General features: G+C 38.1%; 1 long non-coding RNA gene across 3 annotated transcripts in view; it reads right to left on the bottom strand.

Annotated features, from left to right (window-relative positions):
* Positions 1-27,001, bottom strand: part of LOC113182435 (uncharacterized) — a 161,734-nt gene that overhangs the window by 27,102 nt on the left and 107,631 nt on the right. For all 3 annotated transcript variants that reach the window (XR_013343479.1, XR_003300726.2, XR_003300727.2), the window contains exon 2: positions 22,363-22,493. This is a non-coding gene — a long non-coding RNA (uncharacterized LOC113182435). The remainder of the gene's footprint in view (positions 1-22,362; positions 22,494-27,001) is intronic.

The following is a 27,001-nucleotide window of genomic DNA, read 5'->3' as shown; positions in this document are numbered from 1 at the left end:
TTAAATTTTAAATGTTCAAAGGTTTAAAGTAAAGTTTATTACATATATATACAAATTGCTAATAGGCAGAAGAGGAATGTTCAGTATCATAAAAGAACTACAAATTAAACCATATCAATATAGTACTTATTAGTATGATTATAATCAAAGACACTGATACCCAATGACAAATATTGACAATAATGTGGAGAAGCTAGAATCCTCATACATTACTGTTAGGAATGTAAAATGACATAATGACTGTTGTAAACAAACTGGAAGTTCCAAAAGTTTAAATATAAGCTTATCATAGGACCCAGCAATTGAACTCTTAGGAGTCTTACCTGAGATAAGACATAACATTTCAACAAAGACTTATATGAGAATGTTCACACAAAACTATTATTAAAGCCAAAAAGTAGAAATAACCAAATGTGCATCAACTGATGAATAAATAAAATTTGCAAAATGACATCTTATTTATCCATGAAAAGAACCTACTAATTCATGCTAAAAGATATGAATCTTAAACACATTATGCAAAGTGAGAGAAGCAAGACAATGGAGAATAAATATAATATTCTTGAATTTTATAAAATTTCACAGAAGTTGAACCTTATATTGAAAAAAAAAAGATTAGTGGTTACCTATGATTGGAGATGGGAATAGCAGTACAGATTAACTGTCAATAAAAAAGATAACTTTTTAGGAGGTAGATATGTTCTGAAACTTGATTATGGTAATCGTTGCACAACTTTACTATAATTCATTCTGTGTGTACTTGTAATGGATAATTTTTATGCTATGTAAATTAGACCTTGAGGAAGCTGTTTTTAAAGAAAAAAATTCAGCTAATGAGATAGAAATTACATCCATCAATTCAAAATAATGAAAATTCAAGATAAGAGAATCAGAATAGAGGCTTATCCATGGAGCTGCTTTTGACTGGGATAGAAGAGGTTTTACAGGATGTTGGTAATTCTTCATTTCTTGATCTGGGTGGCAACTTGATCTGTATATTCACTTGGTAAACATTAGTCAAATGGTTGAATTAAAATGTGTGCACTGAGCCAGGCATCGTGGTGCACTGTAATCCCAGCTCTGGAGGCTGAAGCAGGAGGATCATGAGTTCAAAGCCAGCCTCAGGAAAATCGAGGTGCTAAACAATTCAGTGAGATCCTGTCTCTAAATAAAATACAGAATAGGGCTGGGGATGTAACTCAGTAGCCAAGTGCCCCTGAGTTCAGTCCCCAGGGGGGAAAAAAGTGTAAAAGTGTACACTGCCCCCTAAGTATGCTGTACTTTAACAAACACTTTACAAACACAAAAATAGAAACTGTGACTCCCTTTCGAAGCAGGAATCCTATTGTAGTTTATTCCTGGAATTTCCACAAACTATTAGCTTTGGTTTTATTTAAGAAGGTTGATGACAATGAGAGATAAAAACAGAGGAAAAAATAAGCAAACAAAACTGACCAGCTCATTCTCTGAACGCTAGCACATTTACAAGAGAAATACAATTGACTCTGAACAGAACTAGTTTCTGAGTAAAACCTAAGTTTCTGCATTATGAAGCCTACATTTTGTTTTTCTTAAGACAGCCCACTCAGAAATGTCCCTTTTTTGGAATACTATTAAATTAATCCTGGCATGCATTCACAATGATCCATATTTTCCATGACACTATGGGGTGAACATAGGGTAAGTGATGGCAGCAACTTTTTTGAATAACAAGAGTACTCCTTTGGTTCACAACTCGGGTCACAGTTGCGAGTTGTCTGTGTGCTTGGTAATGTCCCAGAATCCCCATGTACCTATGTTTTTCCTAAAACTAAAAGTGTTTATACCAACTCTACCTAAGTCACAGGGCTGTTGTAAAGGTCAAATGAGATAAAGTTCCTTTCCCAGGCATCCAGTGTCATCCAAGGCCACTTCTTAGTTTTAACAGCAGCAAATATTCAAGTTGGAAAAATTAATTTGCTTTCAGTGGTGCAGCTTTTAAAATTGAGGTTATAATGAGTTCCTTGAAAAGTGCCTTATCTGCAAATGTGAGGTTTCTTCATTTGGTACACAAAAGGTTCTTCAATAGTCTGCATATGAAGCTTGAATTTGGTATAATTCCAGGGGCAGTAGAATTCTGCAGAGGGGGATTAGGTGCACATGTGGACATTCTCAACATGACTCCCACCCTTAGCACACCTGAGATGGATAATGCACATCATCATGCCACTGGTGAGACTACACAATCTCAGAGGTAGTTGAGGGGTGATGGTAAAAGCACATTTCCGTACCTTAGCACTGCACTAGAGGCTTTGAAGGTTAAGTGGTTGGTGGTTTGAGGTCCAGCAAATTCCCATGAAGGATTCTTTTTTTTTTATTAGTTTAGCTTTTATTATAAAATATTTCAAACTTCAGCAAAATCAGAAACTAGTATTACATGCTTACTATATAGTTTTAACAATTATCAATATCTGGTCATGGGATCTATAATTACTTGAGTATCTCTAAAAATTAATATTTCCCCATCTTAGAAAATGTGTCATATGCAACTAGTTAACACTAAGTAATCAATAGCATCAGCTATCCAGTCACCATTCATATTTCCCTGATTATATTATACATTTATTTTTATGCCACAAAAAGCATATGCCTTTTTATTTAAAGAAAAGTTTGCAAAAACAGAAGTATAAGGAAAGATTAAGGTATTATTGTTTACACTGCATTATCTTCAGGATCTAGGACAGTGCCTGATGTTTCTTCAGTTAATATTGATTGAACAAAGGAAGTTAGGATGTTCAGAGGGAAAGAAGCATGAACCACTCTCTTAACCGCTTGCATGAGCTATTTTAAAAAAATTTTTTAGTTGCTCTTTTTAGTTATACATGACAATAGAATGTATTTTGACATATTAAACATATGTGGAACACAAATTCCCATTCTTGTGTTTGTACATTATATGGAGTTACACTGGCCATGTATTCATATATGAACATAGGAAATTAATGTCTGATTCATTCTACTGCCTTCCATTCCCATCCCCACTCCCTTCACTTCATTCCACTTTGTCCAATCTAATGAACTTCAATTCTCCCCCACTCCCCCCCCTTTCCCACCCTTATTTTGTGTTACCATTTGCATATCAGAGAGAACATTGGGCCTTTTTAAAATTTTATTTATTTCACTCTGTTTTATGATACTCTCCAGTTCCATCCACTTACCAGCAAATGTCATAGTTTCATTTTTCATTATGGCTAAGTAATATTCTATTGTGTACATACCACATTTTCTTTATCCATTCATCTGTTGAAAGGCACCTAGTTTGGTTCCATAGCTAAGCTATTGTGAACTGAGCTGCTATAAACATTGATGTGACTGCATCACTATAGTAGGCTGATTTTAAGTCTTTGGAGTACTTGCCATCCCTGGGGAGTATGGCCATCCCTGAGAATAATGATGATAATAGCTATTGTTTCTCAAATGCTGGCCTCAGACATGGTAAGCACTCTACTTGAATTTTCTTCTAATATGTATTCAATACACAAAGTAAAAACATTTTTTGTGTGCATAAGGTAAATAAGATAATGTTTACCCATTCCCATCTTATATTTAAGAGGAAGTTTCTCCTACACCTCACTGTATTACAAACCCTTTTTTGTAGACACTTAGGAATAGCTATTTCTTTTTTTTGATAGATAGATAGAGAACTTTATTTTTAATATTTATTTTTTAGTTCTCGGAGGACATAACATCTTTGTTGGTATATGGTGCTGAGGATCGAACCCGGGCTGCAAGCACTCCAGGCGAGCTCGCTACCAGTTGGGCCACATCCCCAGCCCAGGAATAGCTATTTCTTATTGAAATTTCCCAGTGGCAAAGGGTCACCCCACAGAGATAATTGCTAATTAAGACTAGATCGTCCAGGCCTGAAGCAAGACCAATACCCTAAATGTTACCATTGATTACATTTCTGGTTCTTGATTAAATGTCACCAAACAATTAGCTGATTATTCTGTCTCTGGCCTTGGCAAGTACCACAATTCCTGTGGCTCATGTCATTGGAACCACATGGACTCAAAGCTCTTGCTTTTTTTTTTTTTCTTTTTCTAGAAATATCCTCTCTCCTTCTTATCATGGAGTAGACTCTTTGCTCCTAACTCACAACATATCCCTATAGAGAGATGACTCTCCTGACCATCTTTCCTAAAATAAACTCCAGTCAAATCACTTGCCCAAGATACGTACAGGCAAAGCAACAATTTGTCCCCAAAATGGGGGATGAAAGAAAATATCAACAGTATCAGAGTAGAGATTTATCCTAAGAAAACAACTTCAAATGAAAACTCAGTTTTGAATTACAGCAAAAATCCTTCTCAACTGAGTGAGTTGAATCTAGAGAGAACTAAAATCCCTATAATTAAATAAGGCCATATTTTAAAGTGACGTAAAGGGAGACAGTTATAAAAAAGAGATGAAAGTGAAGGAAATTTTAGATCTCACACCTACCTTTAGGACAGTTTCATTACTTCTTTTCATTAAAGTAATTGTTGGTTCTAATGCCAGATCTTTCCATCAAACCAGCCTGTGGAGACCCTGGAAACTGAATCAACAAACTGCCTAATTATAAATGATGGAGGCGAAAGGTGAAATTTCCACTTAGAAACAGCCATTCCTTGTTGAAATTTCCCAGGGGCAGCGGGTCATCCAGCTGAGATAATTGCTAATTAAGAATGGACAGTCCAGGCAAGAAGCCAGACCAGTACCCCAATGTTACCATGGGTCAGCCATGAATTCAATTTTTGGCTCTTGATTAAATGTCACCAAATGATTAACTGATCATACCTCAGACACTTTCTAGAAGTGATCCCAGTTCAGCACACTGAGCAGCAGCCCAGTAATTCTGCAGTTAGTTTTAGCAGAGAACATTTCTGGAGAAAGTTTCATGTGTTACAATTTTACTTATAGCAGCGCCCTTCAGTTTCTGTTTCCCTGGGTATTGACTAATCACTGGTCTCCTCTCTTTGCTGAAGACACAATGTTGTTAATTTAATGTTTTCTTTGGGTAATAAATTAATCGGATCCTTAGTGGGAATACTCAGACAGCAATACTTTGGAGCCGGTAAAATATAATATAGATTATCTGTAATTTTGGAAGCAGCAAAGTTAGACTGCAAAGATTCTCAGTCCAGCTCTGACACAGCCATGTCACCTTGGGCAATACATTTAACTTCTTTAACTTTCAAATCCCTTATCTATGAAAGGAGAACAATAATAGCATCTATTTTAAAGGGTTATTGAAAATTAAATGAGATCACAAAGTTACTGAATCTCAGATGTTTCTGGAATAAGCCCAATAAAGATGACTTTATCTTCTTGCCATATCTGGCTTCTCCCAGGGGAGTGCTTAGGAATATCTTCAATCTTCTCCTAGAAAAAAGTTCAGAAAAGGAGAGAGAGATCCTGCTGGAATAAGGAAAATCTTCTATCTCAACTTACTCTTGGGAAATGTGACATGTCAAATAATGAAAGAAGAGTAGCAACTACTAATTACTGAGCTTTGAATACGTGACTGGTATGCTTGTATATAATTTATATATACACAAACATTCATTCCCCTTGATCCCCATGAAGGGATAAGGGTGGCAGAGACTCAGAAAACTGAGGTCATTGCCATCTGACTCCAGAGGGAGGCAATGTGAGCCTTCCCTTGCATTCTCTCAACCCCCACCCAGTCACTCCCTGTTCTTGAGCAACAAATGCTATCTTCTCTCCCATGCTCAAGGTCATTATTACATGCATTCTCTAAAAAATAAAAATAGTAATCAAGAGATGTTTACCATCAGATCATAAGTATAACAATATCTTTTTCATATTAAAAAAGCAAAAAAATAAAAAATAACAAAACAACTCACTTCACCCTACTTTCTTCTCCACCTCCCACTCCATTTCTCTATTCCTCTGAACAGGGGAAGCCTTGGAAAGCCTTTCTATAATATTCCATGTCACCAGAGACTCTCTTCCAGTTTTTTCTTTAGCCCATTCCAATGGTTTTCTCCCAGCTCTTGCACAAAGCTTTTCTTTTTAATTGGTGCACATTGATTATTCAAAATTGTGCACTTCCTTGTGGTATATTCACACATGCATAGAAACATAATTTGATCAATTTCACACCCCAGTTCTTCTCCCCTCACTCTCACCCCTATTTGTCTCCTTTCTCCATGGTGTCCCTTGCTTTTTCCTCACGCTTCCACATATTAGAAAAAACGTATGATACTGTGCTCTCAGAATATGAAAATGATGGTCTCTAGTTTCATTCATTCTCTTGTGAATGGCATAACTTCATTCTTCTCTATGGCTGAATAAGATTCCATTCTGTATCTATGCCATACTTTCTTGATCCTTTCATGTGTTGAAGGACATCAAGGCTGACTCCATAATTCAGCTATTGGGGATTGTAATACAATAAACATGAGAATGCACTAGCCTCTAAAGTATGCTGACTTTAGAACTTTTGGATAAATACTGAGAAGTGGTATAGCTGGATCATATGGTACTTCTACTTTCAGCTTTTTGAGATACTTCCATACTGATTTCCACAGTGATTGTAAAAATTTACATTCCCACCAACAGTGTATGAAAGTTCCTTCCCCCGGCCCCTCTTCCTAACCAGCATTTATTGTTATTAGTATTTTTGGTCATTGCCACTTTAACTGGCATGAGACAGAATATCAATGTAGTTTTGATTTGCATTTCTCTGATGACTAGAGATGTTGAACATTTGTGATGCTTCTTTTGAGAACTGTCTGTTTAGTTCATTTTCCTATTTACTGATTGGGGTTATTTGAATTTTTTAATGTTGAATTTTTTTGAATTTTTAAAATATATTCTGGACCTTAATCCTCTGTCAAAGAGTAGCTGGCAAAGATTTTTCCCTGATTTTGTGGGTTGTCTCTTTCCACTGTCATTTCCATTGCTGTGCAGAAGATTTTTAGTTTGATGGCCTCCCATTTATTGATTCTTCCTTTTATTTCTTGAGCCAATGGGATATATTTTGGAAGACTTTGCTTGGGTCTACATGTTGAAATATTTACCCTATTTTTTAAACAGTTGTAACATTTCTGGTCTTATACTCAGGTCTTTGATTTATTTCAAGTTGACTTTTGCACAGAGTAAAAGATAATGATCTAGTTTCATTCTTCTATTTATGGACAACCAGTTTTTCCCAGTACCCCTTGTTAAACAGGCTGTCTTTTTCCAGTGTATGTTTTTAGTGCCTTAGTCAAGGTTCAGATAGCTGTGTGGGATCATCTCTGTGCTGTCTGTGTGTTCCGTGGGTCTGCATGTCTGTTGCTGTGTCTGTGCCATGTTGTTTTGTTACTATGGCTCTGCAGTATAATCCAAGTGGAGTATCACAGTGCTTGCAGCTTTGTTCTTTTTGCTCAGAGTTGTGCTGGTTATCCTTAGTCTTTTCTTCTTCCATATGAATTTCCTTCTCCTTTCTCATCTGACTTGACCTATCCATAGCCTTTGATACAATTAATCATATCTTCCTTGACAACCATTCTTCACATGACTGCAAGCATACCACACTGTCTTGGTTTTGCCTCTGTCTTTTCCAGATTAATCCCCATGCTGTTCCTGCTGCTTCTTCTCCCCATCCTCTAAATGTGGGTGTAAGCCATGCATCAGTCCTTAGTCCTCTTTCCTTCCTTCCCTATACTCTTTTCCCTGCAGATCTCAGGTATTTTCATATCACTTGTAGGCTGAGGACTGTTAGAACCCACTCAGCTCATAAAATGTTGGCACAAGAGATTCTAGGCTAGAAAGGGAACTCTTATAAACTCTTGAGAATGTAAATTTATACAGCCACTATGGAAATACACTATGGAGGTTTCTCAAGAAAGTAAAAACAGAACTCTTCCACCATGACCACTATGCCATTACCAAGTGTATATCCAAAGGGAAAGAAATCAGTTTATCTAAGAGATACCTGCACTCGATGCCTATTGCAGCACTATCGCAACAGCCAGGGTTTGGAGTCCACTTCGATCTCTATTGAGGGATGAATGGGTTTATAAACTGTGACACATACACACACACAATGTAATGATATTCATCCATAAAATTTTAAAGCCTATCATTGGTTAAAAACAAGGATGAAATTAGAGGACACTACATTAAGTGAAATGAGTGAGCTACAGAACGATAACTACTGCATATTCTGACTATGTGGAAGCATAAAAGGTTGATTTCATAGAAGAAGAGAGCAGAATTGTGGTAACTGGAGGATGAGAAGGGGTGGGAGAACAGAGGGAGGGTAGATTATAAAAGACAGGGGAGTAATACACCCTGTTGTTCTACAGCACAATGGAGAACTACACTTCACAATTTGTTATCTATTTCATAGACAACTAAAGAGGTTTGAACATTTTCCACACATGCAATGATAAATGTTAAGGAGAGAGAAATGCTAATTACCCTGACTTGATTATTACACATTGCTTACATATCCTCTTTTCTAGAATTGGACCTTTTTATTAATTGACAATCGTGTGCCAATTAATGAAGAGGTCCTAGCCTGGTGAAGAGAATGTAAGAACCCATGGTTTCAGCTGGTAAAGAATGGTTTGGTCATGATATTGAGCAAATCCACATGTCTTTCAGCACAGTTCCACATCACAAACAACCTTTTATTTCCACCTCTGTTATATAATAGGTCTGTTAGATCTATTTTGGATGGTGAAGAATAGAAAGAATGGTTTAGAGCATCCAATCCATCCTGCCCACACCAAATGTCCTATTAGCATTGGAAAATTTGTATCATCCCTGCATTATAATAAGGTCATATTGAATTTATGACTATTTTCCTTACTTACTACTCATTATTTTTATTTTTTCCTTTAGATGAAGAAATAATAACTTATATAAAAATGTTGGTATATAAAGTTTGAGTAGCCTCAGTTTGCTCAGGTACAAAGTGTGAAAATAAATCCCCACTTTCAAAGGATAAGGCAAACACTGAATTAAAATAGATAGTGTCAGAGATTACACTGTGGTTGGTTGAAGGATACAAAATTTTACTTAGATTAGAAAAATAAGTTCAAGAGTTCTATTGTACATCCTGATGACTACAATTAATGATGATATACTTGAAATTGCAAAAACAATAGATTATAATTATTCTTATCACAAGAATATTATGAGGTAATGACTTTGTTCATTTCCTTGATTTTAGTCATTCTACAATGTATACGTGTATGAAATATCATATCATACATTATGTAAATACATTCAACTTTTATTTGCCAATTTAAAATAAATAATTTGCAAAAAGGTGTTATTAATTATTAAAGTGTATATGACACGAAAACAATGATTTGTAATTATAAGGTATATTCAATCTCATTTTTCACAAGGAATCATGAAAACAGTGTAGCCTGTACACAGAAGCAAAACAACATTTGTAAGATTTTTAATCACAAGTAGACCATTTGGGCTGCCTGGTTCCATAGCAAAGTTAAAGTACAAGCTACTAAATCTTAATCTACATCTCACGTCCTTTTTCAGATGGCAATCTCTTCGCTTGAAATAGGGTTTATATAGATGAACTAGAATCTTCTGCCATTAAAAAATTTGTGTTTTTTTCTGACAATTTTTTAAAAATTTTTAATAGAAAATGAAAACTTCCATGCCTATAAAGGTTGAAGGTAAATTTACCATGGTTCCTACAACACATTCACTTTCTATTTCACCTGGAAGTTTATGTACCTTCAAACTGTTAGGTCAAAGAATGAATGTGGAGGCAAGCACTACAGCTATTTTAACCTTGGTGGGACAATGAGGACTTGAAGAGCTATTAGACTAGGAAGATTTTGCAGAGATTGGTAACCAATTTTCTCCTAGGAATGAAACAAAAAGAATTGAGGCCAAATGACTAGACACAAAGCACTTTTGGGGTATGTGGTTTATGAAAAAAGAAAACTGATTTATTTGAAGTGTATTGTAGATATTGATTCCTTGGGAGTCACCACATACCATCATTATTGCATAACTCTTTAAATTTTTCTCAGCAATCCTATTTAGTTGTTTGGTAGGTCTTAGCATTATGCCTATTTTACATAATAGCTAAGGGAGTTTAAGTAGTTTTCCCAATAGAATAGAATCTAAATTATTCACAGTAAAAATCCATTCTGTATGGAGAGAGCAATTTTCTTGGGGGGGGGGGACTGGGATCTCTCTGTCTCTGTCTCTCTCTCTCACACACATACACACACACATACACACATACACACAGCATCTGCAGATAAAGTAATAAAAAAATAACTATCTCAAGATTTAAATAAATGTACACCTAGGACATGAGTGACCTAGGAAATGTGACTGGGCAGGGGAAGCTCTGCAGAATGAAGATTGAAACAGTTTGTCAGGCAATTGAGATTATGGAGAATATAAATTATACAATGTAGATTATAAATTTGTGTGATTTTTCTGTGTCCCATTCTTTAAGGATACAACATCACATAGTCAGCATTTCAAGAACAAAAATGATTTTAAAAATATATCCCATGGAGTAGAGTTGAATGACCTCAGGTTATTTAACTGAAAAAAAAAAAGAAAAAAGAATTTCAAGATCTGTGATACCCTCTTTGCATCAAATGAAGGGACGGCCTTTCTAAGGAAAGATTTGTAATATACCTTCTGCCAACAAAATTGAATTTCTGGGAGTTGCAGGGAGTCAGATATGTCTTTCTTGTATTGAATTTAAATAGAACAGTTCAAGTCATTCAAATCCAGATGAAAATAAACAGCCTTGAAAGATAGCAAGTCCCCTATCAACTGAGGAGTATGAGCAGAGAGACAAAGAGGTTTAGGTTAGGGAAAATTCAAGCCCTGTGTTTGGAGACTAAATTACTCCTAAAACTCTTCCAAGAGCAAATTCAGGATCTGTGATTAAATTTCTTCTGATTTGGGGATTTTCAAATAAATTTGTGATGACACAGCTTTTAAGAATCATATAGACTTTTAGTTTTCTAAATGCAAAAGTTGAAAACAAAAAATGCCAACCAGTCCTTGGGCTGCATTTACTGCCCTCATTTTAAGGTGAAGAACTTCATTACTGTTCTTGTTCACATTTCATCAGGTTCTAAGTTGTTCTACAAACTTAATTGATTAAGTTTCCCCTTCTAAAATGAAATAATGTGACCTTAAGTGTTACAGACAGCTTCTGTAAGATTTATCATAACTAGGTTTGAAATAAATCGACTGCAAGTTCAATATTCAAGGTATGCTGACCAGGGCTAAGTATTTCACAAGTGTAAACTTTTCTAACCTTTGAGATTTACTCTTACTCCCATTAATGACCAAGATTTTAACCCAGGCTTAAAAAAGTTAAATTTTATTTTGCAAAAAAAAATATCTCACAGCGAGTAAAGTGGCATAATTACATGTTAATCTCAGATCTGGGTGACTTGAACTTCCTAACTAGTGGTAGGAGGAAGGGATCAACCAACCTGGTAACCCACTTGTCCTGCGAGGTGATAACTACCAAACCATTGGTAGGAGCCATGCATCTCAATTTGTTATTAACTTGGCAAAACTCAGGAACCAGGAACCAAATCAACAAAAGCCCTTGAAAAATAATCATCTGAAAAAGAAAGGCCAGATGGTCTTGTTGCCTCTGAGTCTGCTTTGAAGGAAAGCAGTGGTGTGGTGGAGATCCACTGTGGAAGGGATGTGGAGCACACCTGTGTCCCATTCTTTGAAACTAAGAAGGGTTTGGCAGGATGGAGGTGCTGGAAAGCTGAAGCATCCTCCAGCATCTGTAAGGAGTGCATCAGCCTGCTGCATTACACAGTGAGTGTACTGAATCCATTCACAGTGGGAATGAGGACCTTGACCATGACTACCCAGTACACATTTACCCACGCCCCTGGAGTTGTGCTCTTGCACTTATTTGTTACCTGTTTAATATATTCCTTTCCTGCCAGAGGAAGTCTCAGACCAACATACTATCTGGGTAATTTCTTATTCTCATTATGCCATCTTTTTTCTTTCCTTATTATTATTCTGTCCAAAATTGAGTTCCCTTGGATCAATACTGTTCCCTGACTTTCCTTTCCCTTCTCTGCTATTTTCTTGACAATGCTGGCTTACATTTTCTCTAAGGTTCCTTTTAACTTTACAGTTCAATCACACCCTTTGTTTTCTTTGAAATTTGGGGAGATCTGTGTTCACAGGCTGCTTTCTCACTGCAAGCCAGAGGACACGTTGTGCTGTCCAGAACAAGTTTGAACAAGTCGAAGGGTTAAGTAGAAAGAGAGTGTTATGTACCTGAAAAAGAGAAAGAGAATCACACCAATTAAAATTGAGTGTATAGTTAGTTTTTCAACCTTTGAGACCCTAGAGTGAGAGCAAAATATCATGTGGCAAAAGTAATCTGCCTGTTTTTCATTGTGCATTTCCCATTGGGCATTCATGTAATTTGGGGTCAATTTTATATTATCAGTGGATGTGTATGGATAGAAGAGGGCTTCTATTCCTAATTTTTCCCAGAATTTGGCTTAAAGGAAGAAATGAAAGAAAAGAAAAATGGCAGGTTCTTCAATCAGACCTGGCCTTGAAGGCCTCCCTCTGCCATATTCTCCCCTGGGGATGTAACTAACATCTGAAGACTTCCTTGCATCAACAGCCATATCTTCATTATTCCATTTTCTCCTTAAAACCATAAAGTAGATACTATTACTATATATTTTATGGATGAAGAAGCTGAGTTTGAGTAGTTGAAAGGACTTGTTTCAAAGTCTCAATTTAAATTTTGTGGCCTACAATTTGATCCCCCAAATCTGCTGGTCCATATAGTTTGTCTTCTGGACTTACTATTTCTAGTTTCTCAGTGGAAACTGAGAAACTAGAAATAGTATTAGGATTTTTAAAAAATATTATCAGATAACAGATACACATTATTCACGGTTTACTCACAAAACACTAATTCCAAGTATTCCTTTAAAAAATCCCAGACACAAGGTCAATTGATAAAGGACCTCCAGAAATATGATATCTGAGACTCCTATCATATCTGATGGCTAGTGCAGAGCTACTCACTGGTGGGCAAACACATTAAGAGGAGTTCCACACAGTCACAGAAGGAATAAAATGTTCCAGGGAAAGAGAAAGAATGTTGGGACCCCATAGAAGCACTGCTGAGACTTGCTATCACTGTGGAAATCCTTTATGGCTGGGGAAGAAAGGGGCCTGGTCACTCAAACAAATTTAATTAGGAAAAAGTAGAAATTTTAGGTATAGAGACAGACACAGGATACTAAAGAGAGCTGTGGAGTTGCAGGATGAAAGGCCCGGTCCTGAGCACTCTTCCTAGGCTTCCTTTAAGTCTCTGAGCTGGGTTCTGTTCGTTGAATAAGGAAACTCATCATCACTATCTCTCTGTGAGCTGTGCATATAAACAGGAGAATAGTTCACAAATTGTAAACCACTAAATAAAAAGTTACAAATGGGAGGTCTGGAGCTAATCTGGCCTATAGATGTTTTCTGTTTGGGCTAAAAACTGTCCTTCAAAACAACAACAAATAACCAATGATGATAAAGAAGTAGGCAGAGCATAGCATGCATCCTCTTGCTTAGCTGGGGCTCCACTATCCTAGATGCTACATTTTTGCTGCTTGTCACTTCCTAACAGTCACCTATAATTTCTTCTTTACTAAATTTTAATCCTCCTTTATGATCAAGACTGTAAGATGAATGCCATCAGGAAGCCTCAACCTTCTGAACGATTGTGGCACACAGAAGGTCTGCCCCCAGAGGAGAAGAGGTGGGAGTGGAGAATGCAAGCCCCCCCCCAACCCTAGACACATTTTTGACTCAGCAGCAAACAACCTGGTCTTGTGAGAGCTTGCCTGGGGACTCCAGAGGTGCAGCCACTCTCCCAGCTCTTCAAATGATGTTGTTGAGACTCAAATGGAAAAGGGGACAAGATCCATTAGTCAGATTTACATCACTGTGACCAAAATATCCACTAAGATTGACTTAGAAGAGAACAAGTTTATCATGGCTCATGGTTCATTCCATTGTGGGCCAACTCCATCACTCTGGGCCCAAGGTGAGGCAGGATATCTTGGTGGAAGTACATGGTGGAAAGTGTTGCTCTTCTCCGGTGGCCAGGAAGCAGAGGGGAAGGGGCCACAGGGAAGATGGACATTTCCAGGGCACATCCCCAGTGACCCACCTCCTCCAGCCATGCCCCACCTGCCTACAGTTACCACCCAGTCAGCCCATTCACACCAGGATGAACAGCTCTCCCAATCCAATCATTTCACTTCTAAACATTCCTGTGTTCACACAGCAGGTCGGGTGGGCACCTCATATCCAAATTAGAACACCCACTGTCAACAAATCTCTCCTTTCACGGTATTTTCAGCACCCAGGAATTCCTCAAGTAACAGATGTACATCAGCAATGACATCAAAAAACAAATGAAGTCAAGGAGGAAAGATGTGAGAGAGGAAAATGAATCTTGGCATCCAAAAGGACTGATTGTTTGGCAGCAGTAAAAATTTAAAAAGCAACCACTGTAAGGACTCAACGGAGGACCACTGGAGTATTCTGATGGCCAGTGACGAGGACAAATGCAGGAATTGCAATTCACATAGCAACTGCCCATTCATCCTGAAAACAAATCTACTCTGGTCGTTATTTATCCAGAGGTTATCTTTGATTGCTAAACGAAGCTGTGACACATCATGTGTGTTCTTCGATTCTTTGATGTCTGGTGTCAACCAGGCGTTTAATAACTGTCAACAAAGATACTGTATTTGAGGGAACATATTCAATGAAAGATTAAATTAGGTACTGTGGCCAGACCACCCGCAGTGCAGGAAAGCATTTTGTGCTAGAAAATAACATTACTGTGATAAGGTTGAGAAGAATTTCAAGTGACAGGCTGAGGGTTTTCCTCCCCCAAATGCAAGGTGAGTATTCCTCCTCAATCTAGGGTACGTGTGGCTTGGCCTAGTTGAAAATGCCCTCTTTCAGACTCCTGGCTTACATATCCTGTGTGTATCACTGGTGATCTTTGAGATTCACTGCTACCCAGGTTTTCTGATCCTCCCACTCTCTTTCTATTGTACCCCAATCCCTCAAGTCAAAACATTTACTGGCATGGAATGCTGGGATGGAAATAACACTGAACTTACAGTCAAAACACTAGAGCCTGGAAAATAATTCATTATCTATCCACCCCACTCCTCCCCAGGTGTTTTCTGGACCTTGGATCCTCTATCAGTCAATGGGGCATTATATAAATTACAGATGTATGTGATGCCAGAGTTTATAAAGTTGCTTTGTAAAAGTCTTCTGATTGTTTTCAGTGTGGCGATTTATTGAAATCTGGCCTAGGAGGGAATGGAGTTAGGATAAACAGTTATTACAAGCAATGGAGTTATTAAAAAAAGAATAAATTAGCAATAATGTTACATGTGTTCAAATCCACATGTGACAAGGACAGACTGCAGATATCTGAAAGAATATGAAAAATTAGCATGGAGGCAGTTTCAGGTTACAGAAAAGCAGTTCTAGTTGACTGGATTGTACTCTGCCCCAAGGGAAGGAGCTGTTGCTAGCTCTTAGGTCTTTGTACTATCAGCCTAAATTTGGTGCTTCTCAACCCAAAGTTGTTACATTCACAAAGCCACAGAGCTAAGGATGAATCCACAATGGGACTTAGTGGTCTTATCCCTGAAGGCCAGATGAAAATCTAAGTCAACTGTCTGTCATCAAATATGGTCCAGTGATTAAGTATAAATCGAGAGCTACTCAAAGTCATTGCAGGTAGTATATACCCAGAGGGCTACACACTTACTAATACTTCAATTCAGCTTTCAATACAATGTGACTCTATACCCTACCTGAAGGAAATACAGTATTCTCAGAATCACTGTTCTAACTAAATTTGAGAAACTGATAATATTTGTTGCCTTTGATTCCCTTTCCTTTGTTTTTATTCCATGCATTCAATTCATTTCATTGATGAGACTTATTAGACAGCAAATACTTTATATAGCAGTATCTTATTTAATCCTCATAACCAACTCTTTCACAAATGAGAAAATGGCAACAGAAAAGAGAAATACCATGTTCAAAGTCATAGGGTTAAGGATTGAGAGAGTTAGGATATGATCTCGGGTCTCTACGATTTTCTTGGGTGTTTGCATGACCTGAGCTATTTTGTCTCTAGCATTATTTTCCACTTCTACAGGAACAGCTTCTCTACCAAAGAGGACAAATCAACCAGAAAGGCTGGGGTATACCTCTGGACTCCTTCATTTAGCATCTGGATTACTTGCAAATACCAGTCTATTCTGACATATTTATTGATCCTTCTTTCACCATGGAAACCAAATAGAAACCTCTTGAGCACAACAGTCAATATGACTTCTGCTCACTTCCTGTACCTGCTGGCCAGAACTTTTTTTTTTTTTTTGGTCCCATTTCTTAGACCTCTAAAGCCACTGAGTAAGATCTCATCAGCAATAGACTATCTATGTTAACTTGAAACATGAGAAAGACATGCATGGCCATGAATTCCAATACACACTCTCCTCAAGCCTCTTTTTTCCCAAACTACGAAATTGTTATGTAGTCTATCAGACTTGGATAGGCATTTCATAAGGAGATATTTTGGAAAACTACTATCATACATGGGTACCTTTTTGAGAGGAGAGGTTTAAAACAGTTTTAATTTAGCTTTAATAATCTAGTTATGCTAAATAAAGCAAACCTTCAGACTCTCCACTCAAATCATTCTTACAGGCTGTTAAGACAAACCATGTTTTATATGTTTTTTTTTCTTTCTAGTGGGAAATTGATTTGTAAGTAAGAACACTGAACACATGTATTTTAAGATAATTTTTTTGTTCTTTGTAAAATTCCCCCCTCCAAAAATGTTATACATATTGGATAAATATTAATGAAGAAACTGCATTGAATTGAGTGTAGTAGAAAGGTAGGGAATTGTGTTCTCATTAAAATCCACACCTGCTCACCACTTGATTTTGACCCCCACCCCTATCATCTTAATTCTTAAGTCACTGGGCTTCTGTAATTGGCATCTCCAATTTCCTATTTAGTGAAGAATCTGAGATCTCCAGTATCCAATTTTGTAGTACATCTGAAACGCTCAGTTTGGCTGTTTTACAAAACCATCTGGATTGAGTCAGCTGTGAAGCATCTGGGTAGATTGGTTATGGGCCAGGCTTAAAAAAAAAATACACTGCATGGATTTGCCTTTCAAGAGCCTGGTTATTTTTGCTGTACAGATTTGGACATGAAATCATAAATTAGAAAATTGTCTCAAAGGGTGAAAGTCCTTCCTGAATGTCTTCTATTTAACTCTTGACTTATTAACCATGAACAACTTCTTTTGTCTAACCAAAAAAAATTTATTATGGACCTTAACAAAACAGACAAGTTGTTTTCTTTCAACAGGAAAGTCTTCCAGGTAATCTACAAAATTATGCTTCATCACGCTCAAACTATCCTCCCGTAGATAATACAAATTCATGTGAACTGGGGATTTCACAAGACTGAGTGCTGATTAAAAATCCACCTTCCTGTCAATAATTATTTATGTCAATGATCTTTCTCTAAAACAGATGATTTCACTTTCTATCCATACCCTTTACTCTTCTTCAATGGTCTTATTTTTATCTATGACAAGTAGTTGGATTATTTTTCTCTGGACCTTCTCAACAATTGGCACTGACTTCTGAGAAGGTAGAGACTTGCAAAGGCAACTATTATTCCAGAGACCACCCCGTGCTATATGTTTTTATGTTCTGCTATCATCCCAGGAGAACTTTCTAAGATATGTCTTCATTCATCATCAATATATATTTTTTTAATCTGCTTGAGAAGATTTGGCCTGAATAGAACCCTAGGGATCAATGACAACTCACCCAGATCAGAAGATCAGAAACTTCATACATCTCCTTAGAAGTCACCCATCCACAGGGTCTCTTGTCACCTCAGAACCTCCCTCTGAGAAGAATACCCAAACCACACTTGCCTGGTCTTTCCCATCTTGTTGAAATATGTCACCACTTCCACCTCTCAAAAACATGGAAGTTGTTCCAATTATGTTTGACGTCTTCTACAACAGTTTATCAGTCTGTGTCCTCATAGCTCCACATCCAAAAAACCCACCCCCCAGTGTATCTCCTTCTCACCAAATCCAGTGTAAGTGTTCAAAGTGATCATTCTCTCTCACCTGCCTCAGCTTCCTGCCTTATCTCCTAGTTTTTACTCTCATTTCCCTCCCACCCATTACTTCTAAGCAGATAAAAACATGATATCACACTCAGGCATCACAAGTAATGTTAACACTTCAATATACGTCTTTGTAGATATTTCTGTGGGCATGCATTATACGAATTATGTGATTTTTTTGAAAAACCAATAAATATATACACAGCGTCCCTTCTAGGTTGTAACTTGTCTCCAGTAGATAATCATACCTCTCAACTTTAGTGTGTTAATTCTGTAATTACTCTCCAATGTCTTTGCAGCTTTCCTCCATTCCAGTATAACACTTAGCATCTCATTGTTGTCATTTAAACCTCTCAGTCTAACACAGTCCCTTTTCTACGTGTCTGACTTACTGAAATGACTGAGATAATTAACATCTTTCTTCACAAAGAAGTCCAACTTTGGTTTCTGTCACATAAATCACATCAGTTTAGTCTGTTTTTTAAACATTGTGTCTCAGTGTCTGTAGAATAAAACCCCAAATCCTACTCTAGCCTGTAGGACCTTATGCATGATTGGACCCTCCGCTCAACCTCCCTGAACTCATCCTCTAGCCACTGCTTCCCCTTGCTCACAAAGTTCCAGCCACAGAGGACTAATCTCAGATCCTCAAAAACTCCAAACCTTTTCTTGCCTCAGGACATTCAGATTTGTTCTTTTTTCTGCCTGAAACCATCCTCTTGTAGCCTTCAGGTCTCAATTCAGCTAATATTACTTCTTAAAGACTTTATTCATCTTCTAGCATTAAATAGTCACCTTCTCCAAACTTTGGTGTCTCCCCAAGTCCTGCCTTCATATCTACTTTTTAAAGATAGAGAGGAGAGAGAGTGAGAAGAGAGAGAGAGAGAGAGAGAGAGAGAGAGAATTTTTTAATATGTATTTTTTCAGTTTTCAGTGGACACAACATCTTTATTTTATTTTTACATGGTGCTGAGGATCAAATCCAGTGCCCCGTACATACCAGGTGAGTGCGTTACCGCTTGAGCCACATCCCCAGCCCCCTTCAAATCTTCATGCAGCCTCTCCCACTCTGACTCCATGCTGGCCCATGACTGAGTTTGGCCAATGGGAAATCAAAAGAACTATGATGTCCACACATGCTTGAGGACCATGGACACATTGGAGTTCATGCCCTCTGTACCCACTGAATGCAGTTACAGGAATAAACTAACTGCAGGAGGAGAAGGAGAAGAACCATGAGGTTGAGTCCAGTCCACCCATAAGATGAGAATTAATAGATCGTTGTGTTAGGGTGGTATGTTTTAGGTGCTTATTGAACTTCATAGCATTTATTACTGTTATGGTTTGAAAATCTCCTCCAGAATTTCAGATGTTTGGGGGAGAAGAAAAACAACAAATCAACAGAGTCAGGGGGTGGGACCTAAGGAGAGGTCGTGAGGCCATGAGGGATCTTCCCTCATAAATGCACCAATGCTGTTATCATTGATTTTTTTTTTTATCATGGGATTGGATTCTTTTCAGAAGGAAAAGTTTGGGCCCCCTTCCCCTGCTTGAATGTGCACATAATCTCTTTTGTCCTCTGATTTTCCACCATGGAATAACACAGCAAAAAGCCCTCACCGAATGTCAGCCCCTTGACCTTGGACTTCCCAGTCCCTGAAGCTGGGGGGATATAAATTTCTGTTCTTTATAAATTGCAGATCTGTGGAATTCTGTCACATTAGCAATAAGACAGAATAATACAATTACCCTGTGAAATTATTAGACATACCTGTGTACCAGTTACTGTTCATTTCTTGCTAATGCAAGCCTCAGGTTTTGCCACCATATTTATCAAAACATGTATCTTCATCACCTAACACCCAATAGGCACTGAATAAAATAGGTTTGGTGGGGGATGGAAAGTTCTAAGACTTAAGAAATGTCTAAGAAAAAATGTATAAAAGACCAGAGCTGGAGCAGATACAGAGACCATCTAGACACAACTTTCTCATTACTAGTGAGAAAATGGGAACAGAGAAGAAAAAGAAATGCTTTATTTAGAGGAAGGTTTATCCAGTGAGAAAGTACAAAGCAAAACCCTCCCAGAGTAAGATAACCTGATCTAAGAATACCAAAGACTGAGAGTATTCAGAGAGGTACAGGTTCAAGCTTTTAGATTGGAATAGATCTCTGTGAGCTTGAAAGGTTTTGACCCACGTCTGTTCTTTGTGTGCAACTTCTGACCTAAACAGTGACTCAGACCCCATCAGGACTGTGGTGATGTCCCAGCCCTTCACACAATCTTGGCCTCCCAAATCCTGGTACAACATTTGTTCATGAAAACACACTCAACTGTTTTTCTGTTGTTTTTTGTGTGGTTGGCTCTGGGTATGCTTCTCCACATTATCCAGTTTTACTCTGTGATACTGACCTACATACATACACTGACTCACTCACTAGTATCTTTCAGTGTTTACAAATATGGCAGCCTCCATGCTAAGTGGTTCTTATGCATTATTTCAGTTTGAACTCACAGTATCTCTTACATACAAATATAATTATTATTCTCATGCACTAATGAGAAAACTGTGTATCAAAGAATTTGGGTAACATGTTCAAGGTTAACAGCTAAAACAGGTGAAAAAAAATGCTTCAAATCCATCTGCAAAGCCCACAGTCTATTGCCTTCTCCTTTTGTAATGCTTCATTCCTCATGAGCCTGGATGTGCCAGCCTCAGCCCCATACTCAACCCTGTGTATCTGTACACAGCAAATTTCATGAAGAGGTGTCTTATTCTTTTGAGTTCAAATTCACAGTCAAGCTTGAGCTGAGAATCAATGAATATTTACATGATATATCGGCCTTCTCAGATGCTTTTGGAATAGTTCATGCCTTAACCCCAAAATGTATCTGACCGTTGTTTTTCAGATCTGCTGGAAGGCTAGTAGGGAACATATTTTGGGACAGAGGAACTGTAAGCAGCTTGGCTGTACAAAAGATAACTTTCTTTATATTCCATACCTGTATAAATACCTACATCTTTTTAGGGTTGGTAAATAATTCTTCTATTTAGAAAATTAGATGTAAGGAAACCTGGCAGTCTTAGTTGTACATCCTTTTCTTCTGCCCCTTCATAAAAATACAGTGCATAAAAGATCAGGCTCGGTGCCACTCGGATTCAAGGAGATGTATCATCTGTGTGGTGGCTGCAGTGGCAGGTGTGGGAGATATTGCTGACACTGCATCCTTGGATTTTTGCTACTGTCAGAGAAATTGAGGCAGGAGAAACCACCTGCTCAAGGTCACATTGTTCTCCATATGACAATACAGTTATCTGAGAGTCCTGGCACCTAACATTTTGGTGCTAAAATGCACAGCTGAACTCGATATATGTGCCCCTTTTTTACCTGAGTGATAGACAGTGCAACTGGCCTTTTTTTCTCTCCTGCCTCAGCTGATTCTGAGAGAATTGCTTCTCCCTGTTTTCCAGGCCCACCCCCTGGATACCCTCCTGGTACACACTCGTTGCTGCCTCCAGACTCTGTTGCCTAGCAACCAGGCTCTGCAGGCTTCCTAATAGACAAAGGTTTTCCTTCCAGTCCAACTGCTGTACTAATGCTCATTGTTGACAAGGGAACAATTCCCTGCTGAGCATATGCTGTAATCTGAAAGCTGGTTTGGGACTTGGTGCCAAGAGCTGCATCTCTCTCTCCTGAAACAGCAAGGAGGGATGAGTTTGAGCACTGACTCATTTTATTACATAGATTACACCCACCCACACTGACCAATGTCTATGCAGGCATTTCTACTTGGTCACTCATCAGAAATTATATTAGAGAAGGCATTCTGTTACAGGGGAATCTGAAATCAGAGAGTAATTCACATCACCGTCTTGCCTCAGATAACCCACAAAGCATCCTTTTCTATTGCAAGGTGTACAACCACGCAGTCTGAAATAATTTCAAATCCATCAGGTAAAAAGCTCAGATATACTGTATTTAACAAGAAATGCTTCAATCCATGCAGAACTTTTCCATCCATCTTACTGGATACTGACATTGGGCCAGCATCAAAGTGGTCAGAACATAGAATGGCATTCCCACTTAACAGAAAATGAGGTGACTCACCCAAAGGTAGCCAGAGAAAAGGAGACTGTATTCTTCAAATTCAGCTATTCAAAGGCTCTGGATCCAGGTGCTTTTTTAACTCTGGGACAGATGCATCTTCATGGGGAAAGGACTTGATATTTGTGTCTTGCCTGCAGAGATAGGAGCACAGAGGGTCATTTTCTAAATTAGTAAATAAGCCTGGAGAAATGTATCAACTTGCTCTGGGTCACTAGTAAAGCTGTGACCCTCTTATCTTTCAAAATCAAGGCAATCAGCCATTAAACACCACATTACTGATGTCTCTGGGGCTTTACGATAAGATAGCATATGAATGTTTTTTAAAAATATATGCAAGCAAAAATGTTTTTAATAAAGACGAGTGTTAAAATTCAATTGGTACCCCCTAATATTGAACATGGAAATGTTTTTTAATCCAAGAACAAAATGTTAATCTTAATGAGGGTAGACATTGTGTCTATTTTCCCCATTTTTTGTTATTCATAGGTCTGTACAGAGCTTATCATATAAAAGTCATACCCTAATTACAGGGAATGAAAAAATAAAGAAGAAAGCATTATTTAATATGATGAACATTACTTATGTTCAAATTTCTATTTTCTTTCTTTCAGTTAGAGTAATATAATACCATCTTGGGTTCAAAATCAGGAAGGCTTTCTTGCACTTTAACGTTGCTAAAATCTTGTGTAATATTTTTTCACAAGAAAAAAAAATATTTTCCAAAAGAAAAAAGATTAGACACTAACTAGAAGGTCCGTGTTGTTCAGACTGGGAAAAGAAAGAGGTTCTAGCCAATCCAGAAATGCCTTTCTAACCCCTGGTATTTTAATTATTCTTCTACTCATTTTTTTTTCCTCATTGAACAATGATCAACAAAGATGTTTTGTTTACCTACTTCTATGATTGATTACTTTTGCGGTAAATCAACCAGAGCACATAGCATAATGGAAAAGACCATAAAATGTAGACTCAGACCTTCCTAAGTGACAGTTTGACCTTTCCAGTGATGGTGTGACTCTTAGGCCTTTGAAAATCAGTTTCCTGATAAGAAAAGTGTGAACTGTCATAGCATCTACGCCAGACTGTGGTTACAGATAACACATTGGTACTTTTAAGTTTTATACCTCTGATCGGGCATATAGACCTCAATAAAATGTTAGTCTTAATTTCAATTACATTATTAGATAATAGTAACTTGAATAAGTAAGTATTTGACTTTATATCATCTTTTTTTGGGGGGTGGGGGGGTAAGTCCCAAAGATGATTCAAATTTTTTGATCAACTCATGAAATGAATTCCTAGTAAATTTCCAATAAGAATGTATTCAAGTAGCATTTCACAAAACTTACCACCTTTCTAGGTCCAGGGGAAAAATCTAGAGAAGCATCAGTCTAGACCTGCCCATAAAGGAGTTTGCTGTTAGTACCACTTCACCTCCTTTCTCTTCCCATCCCCACCATTGGATAAAGGAACTCTTCAGCACACACTGTTCCTGACTCTCCCTATCTGGATGGGAACACACCATGTTTTTGCATCACATGCTAGATTTTTTTCTGACACCATCTGTTCTTCTAAGCCCACAGCACACAGTTTGCCTTGCTGTCACAACTCTATTCGAAAATGTCGAGAAATGTGATGAATGATTCTGAGCAATGGTGTTTACCTCCTAACCATATACCACTGACTGGCAGGGAATTGGGACCTGGTATAGTTCAGACCCTTCCAATACTGGAATTCTATCATTAGCCTTGCCTATTATTTCACAGAGTTTGAATAACAGACATAAGGGCTGAGTCCAAAGACTTTCAATCCACTAAGGATCTATTGCTACTAGTCTGTCCTTAGCTCTCATTTACTGAGTTCTCAGTTTCCAGTAGGCACTATTTGAATCATTACCTTTCATACAGTATTACACATTACAATCCTCATACCACCACCCCAACAAGAAAAGAGATACCATTATCCAAGTTTACAGCCAAAAAACTAGTGGCTTGGGAAGAGGAGTTATTCTTCTCACAGTCAGTGCGAGCACATGGCAATACTGGAATGTGAACCTTAGCATCTGTCTCTGTATGTTCTACCCTTGACCAGTTCATATACTGCTTCTCACAGGGATGGTAAACTGTCACCAAGTGACATTCACTCCTGTTCCCAGGGTTAAGATGACTGCTGTTTTGCTGTTATTTTAAGAGTAGAAGTTCATTAATAGCAGAAACCATGAAATACACACACACACACACACACACACACACACACACACACCCTCATCCTGAGTCAGGCCTCACTCAGTAAATATGCCTGATGAAGCATTCATCAAATGGGGACTCTCACCAGCATAATCAAATTATTAATCTACCAAATCAGGACACATTAGAAAGAAAGAGACATTTTACTAAAACCAAGTGAGGATGAAAGTTATAAACTGGAATCATCTTGGGCCATGTGGAACCCTTGATTGCCCTCGTTATAGCTCCTGTTCTGCTATCTCAGTGTTATGAGTTTCCTTCGCAATACAGGTTAGGAACATCTTTGAAATGGGTACAGTGGTACACTAAAAAATAGATCCATCTGTACTAAACACAAACCCAGAAACAGAGACTATCAAAAAGACTACCTGGATGTCACCCTGATGTTCTTTTCCTTTTATAAATGTGTTTGTGATTTGATTTTTTCCCCCACTTCACAACATACTATACCTGATTTGTGCTCTGGTTAATGTCACTCACGTCAAGAGCAGTGCCAAATGCAATGAGCTGCAACTGACATCAGGAAAGATGATGAGCAAGGAGAGTGGCAGCTGGGTGCGTTTCCTCCTTGCAGAATTTTAATGAATTAAGGAGCATCCTGATAGAGTACATCTGTACATGCCAGAAGCCAAGTGGAATGCTTTCATCCCAGATTCTGAGATTGGAGAACCCTGAAGTGGGTTCCACCCCCATGACAGGATGGATAGGTCCTGAATTGTGGATGAGCCCTGGGAATGAGTAGAGACAGCTGCAGAGCTACAGAAGGAACTACAGAGAAATAGGAAACCTGAGTTCCCTTTAACTCTGTGCTACTCATTAGTTATGTGACTTAATTTACACTCTTTCTACCCTAAGCAAAACCAGATTTTAGAAGGAGCTTATTTCAAGTGTCCAACCACAGGGAAAGATTGACTCTCAATTCTCATTTCTAAGTATAATTCCCCACTATTGTCAGGTTATCTTCTAGCAAAAAAAAAAAAATAGAAATGAGTATATTTGAATTTTAATATGTCCTATGACCCAGCAGCTGTAACTGTTCCCATTGAAAGTAACTGTGAACCAGGGCAACATTTCCAAAGATGTCCATTTGCTTGTATAGCTTTGTTCCCTCAACAATAAAATCTGACCTCCTTACCATCATGTGGTGTGGTGAGCCGTTTCTGTGAACTGTGGCCGCCATTACAAGATGGCGCTGGTTTCCCCTGTAGTCTGTGACAAACAACTCCTTATCAGAATGAGTTGGCACGCTGTGACTTGGCACCCTATAAGAAAAGTCCACGTGGCAGCTTCGCATTGGGGCTTGAGGTGCTTTATTAAGGCTGGGAGGGGCATCCGGGGGGAAGAAGAAAAAGTATCAAGGACCTGAATAAACTGCTGAGAGAAGATTCCCGAGTTGCGTCTTCCTTGCGGGCAAGGGGTCGCGACAATGTGGTTATGAGTCTTCAAGGAAACCATGTACCAGAAAGCATTTGTGAAATGCAAAGACTTTCCATATATCAACACCAGCTATATGCTTAAATTCTCCTGTGAGTCATATATTAAGCAATCATTTTTAACCCAGATCTTCTAGATCCCCAAGAGGTAGTCTTCCTTCCATGGGCACCTGGTAAGTCAATGTCATTGTTAGAAGAAAAGCTCTCTCACTGCTCATGCTGTGAGTTCTGAGTTAACAGGCCTGAACCTTCTCTCTCCAGGTTTGTAATTAATTCCCCTATTTGCATAATGGAAATGGTACCTTATAAAATTTCATATCCATAATTGTTATTATTAATAAGCTCAGTTGTTATTTTTCTAGCTGAGCTCTGAGATACTTAATTACTAGAACTGTAAACAAAACATAAGGGGTGCAGAAAGCATGAATATTTAGTGGTACTGACAATTTAGTTCATGACCTAACATGATGAATATTACTATCAATTTTGCCATTGAAGTTGTCAACACGGGTACTAAATATAAAACAAGGGAGACCCCTTTATTCAGAACTTAATTCACTAAGGAATCCCAGTTTAAAAGGAAAGGGTTGAGCATCTCACTCAAGCACTGTAGCACAGTCAACCAGCAGAACTGCACTGAGATCTACAGCGGGTGAGGATCCAACAGTGGTGGAGGTTAGGGGAAGACTAGAAAGTTAAAGAATATTCCAGAACTATTTCAATAATAGACCTTTCCACATAGATCTAATAAATACGCCTTCCTCTCCAACTCTCTATAGAAATGACTTAGTGAAAAGAACACTATGGTTCAGTCTGACTCTATAACCTACATTCCTCAAAGGCCTCACTCCCAGAGTGTCTAATTCTAATATCCCTTGGCAGAGCTCCTGAAGAGTGAAGGCTCTGCAAAGAAACAGAAGAGGTCAAAGTCAAGGTTCCAGGCATACTGTAGCCAAGAAA

This window comes from Urocitellus parryii, chromosome 1 (assembly GCF_045843805.1).
Source record: "Urocitellus parryii isolate mUroPar1 chromosome 1, mUroPar1.hap1, whole genome shotgun sequence".
Classification (NCBI taxonomy): domain Eukaryota; kingdom Metazoa; phylum Chordata; class Mammalia; order Rodentia; family Sciuridae; genus Urocitellus; species Urocitellus parryii.
This window is presented reverse-complemented; position numbering and strand designations above follow the sequence as displayed.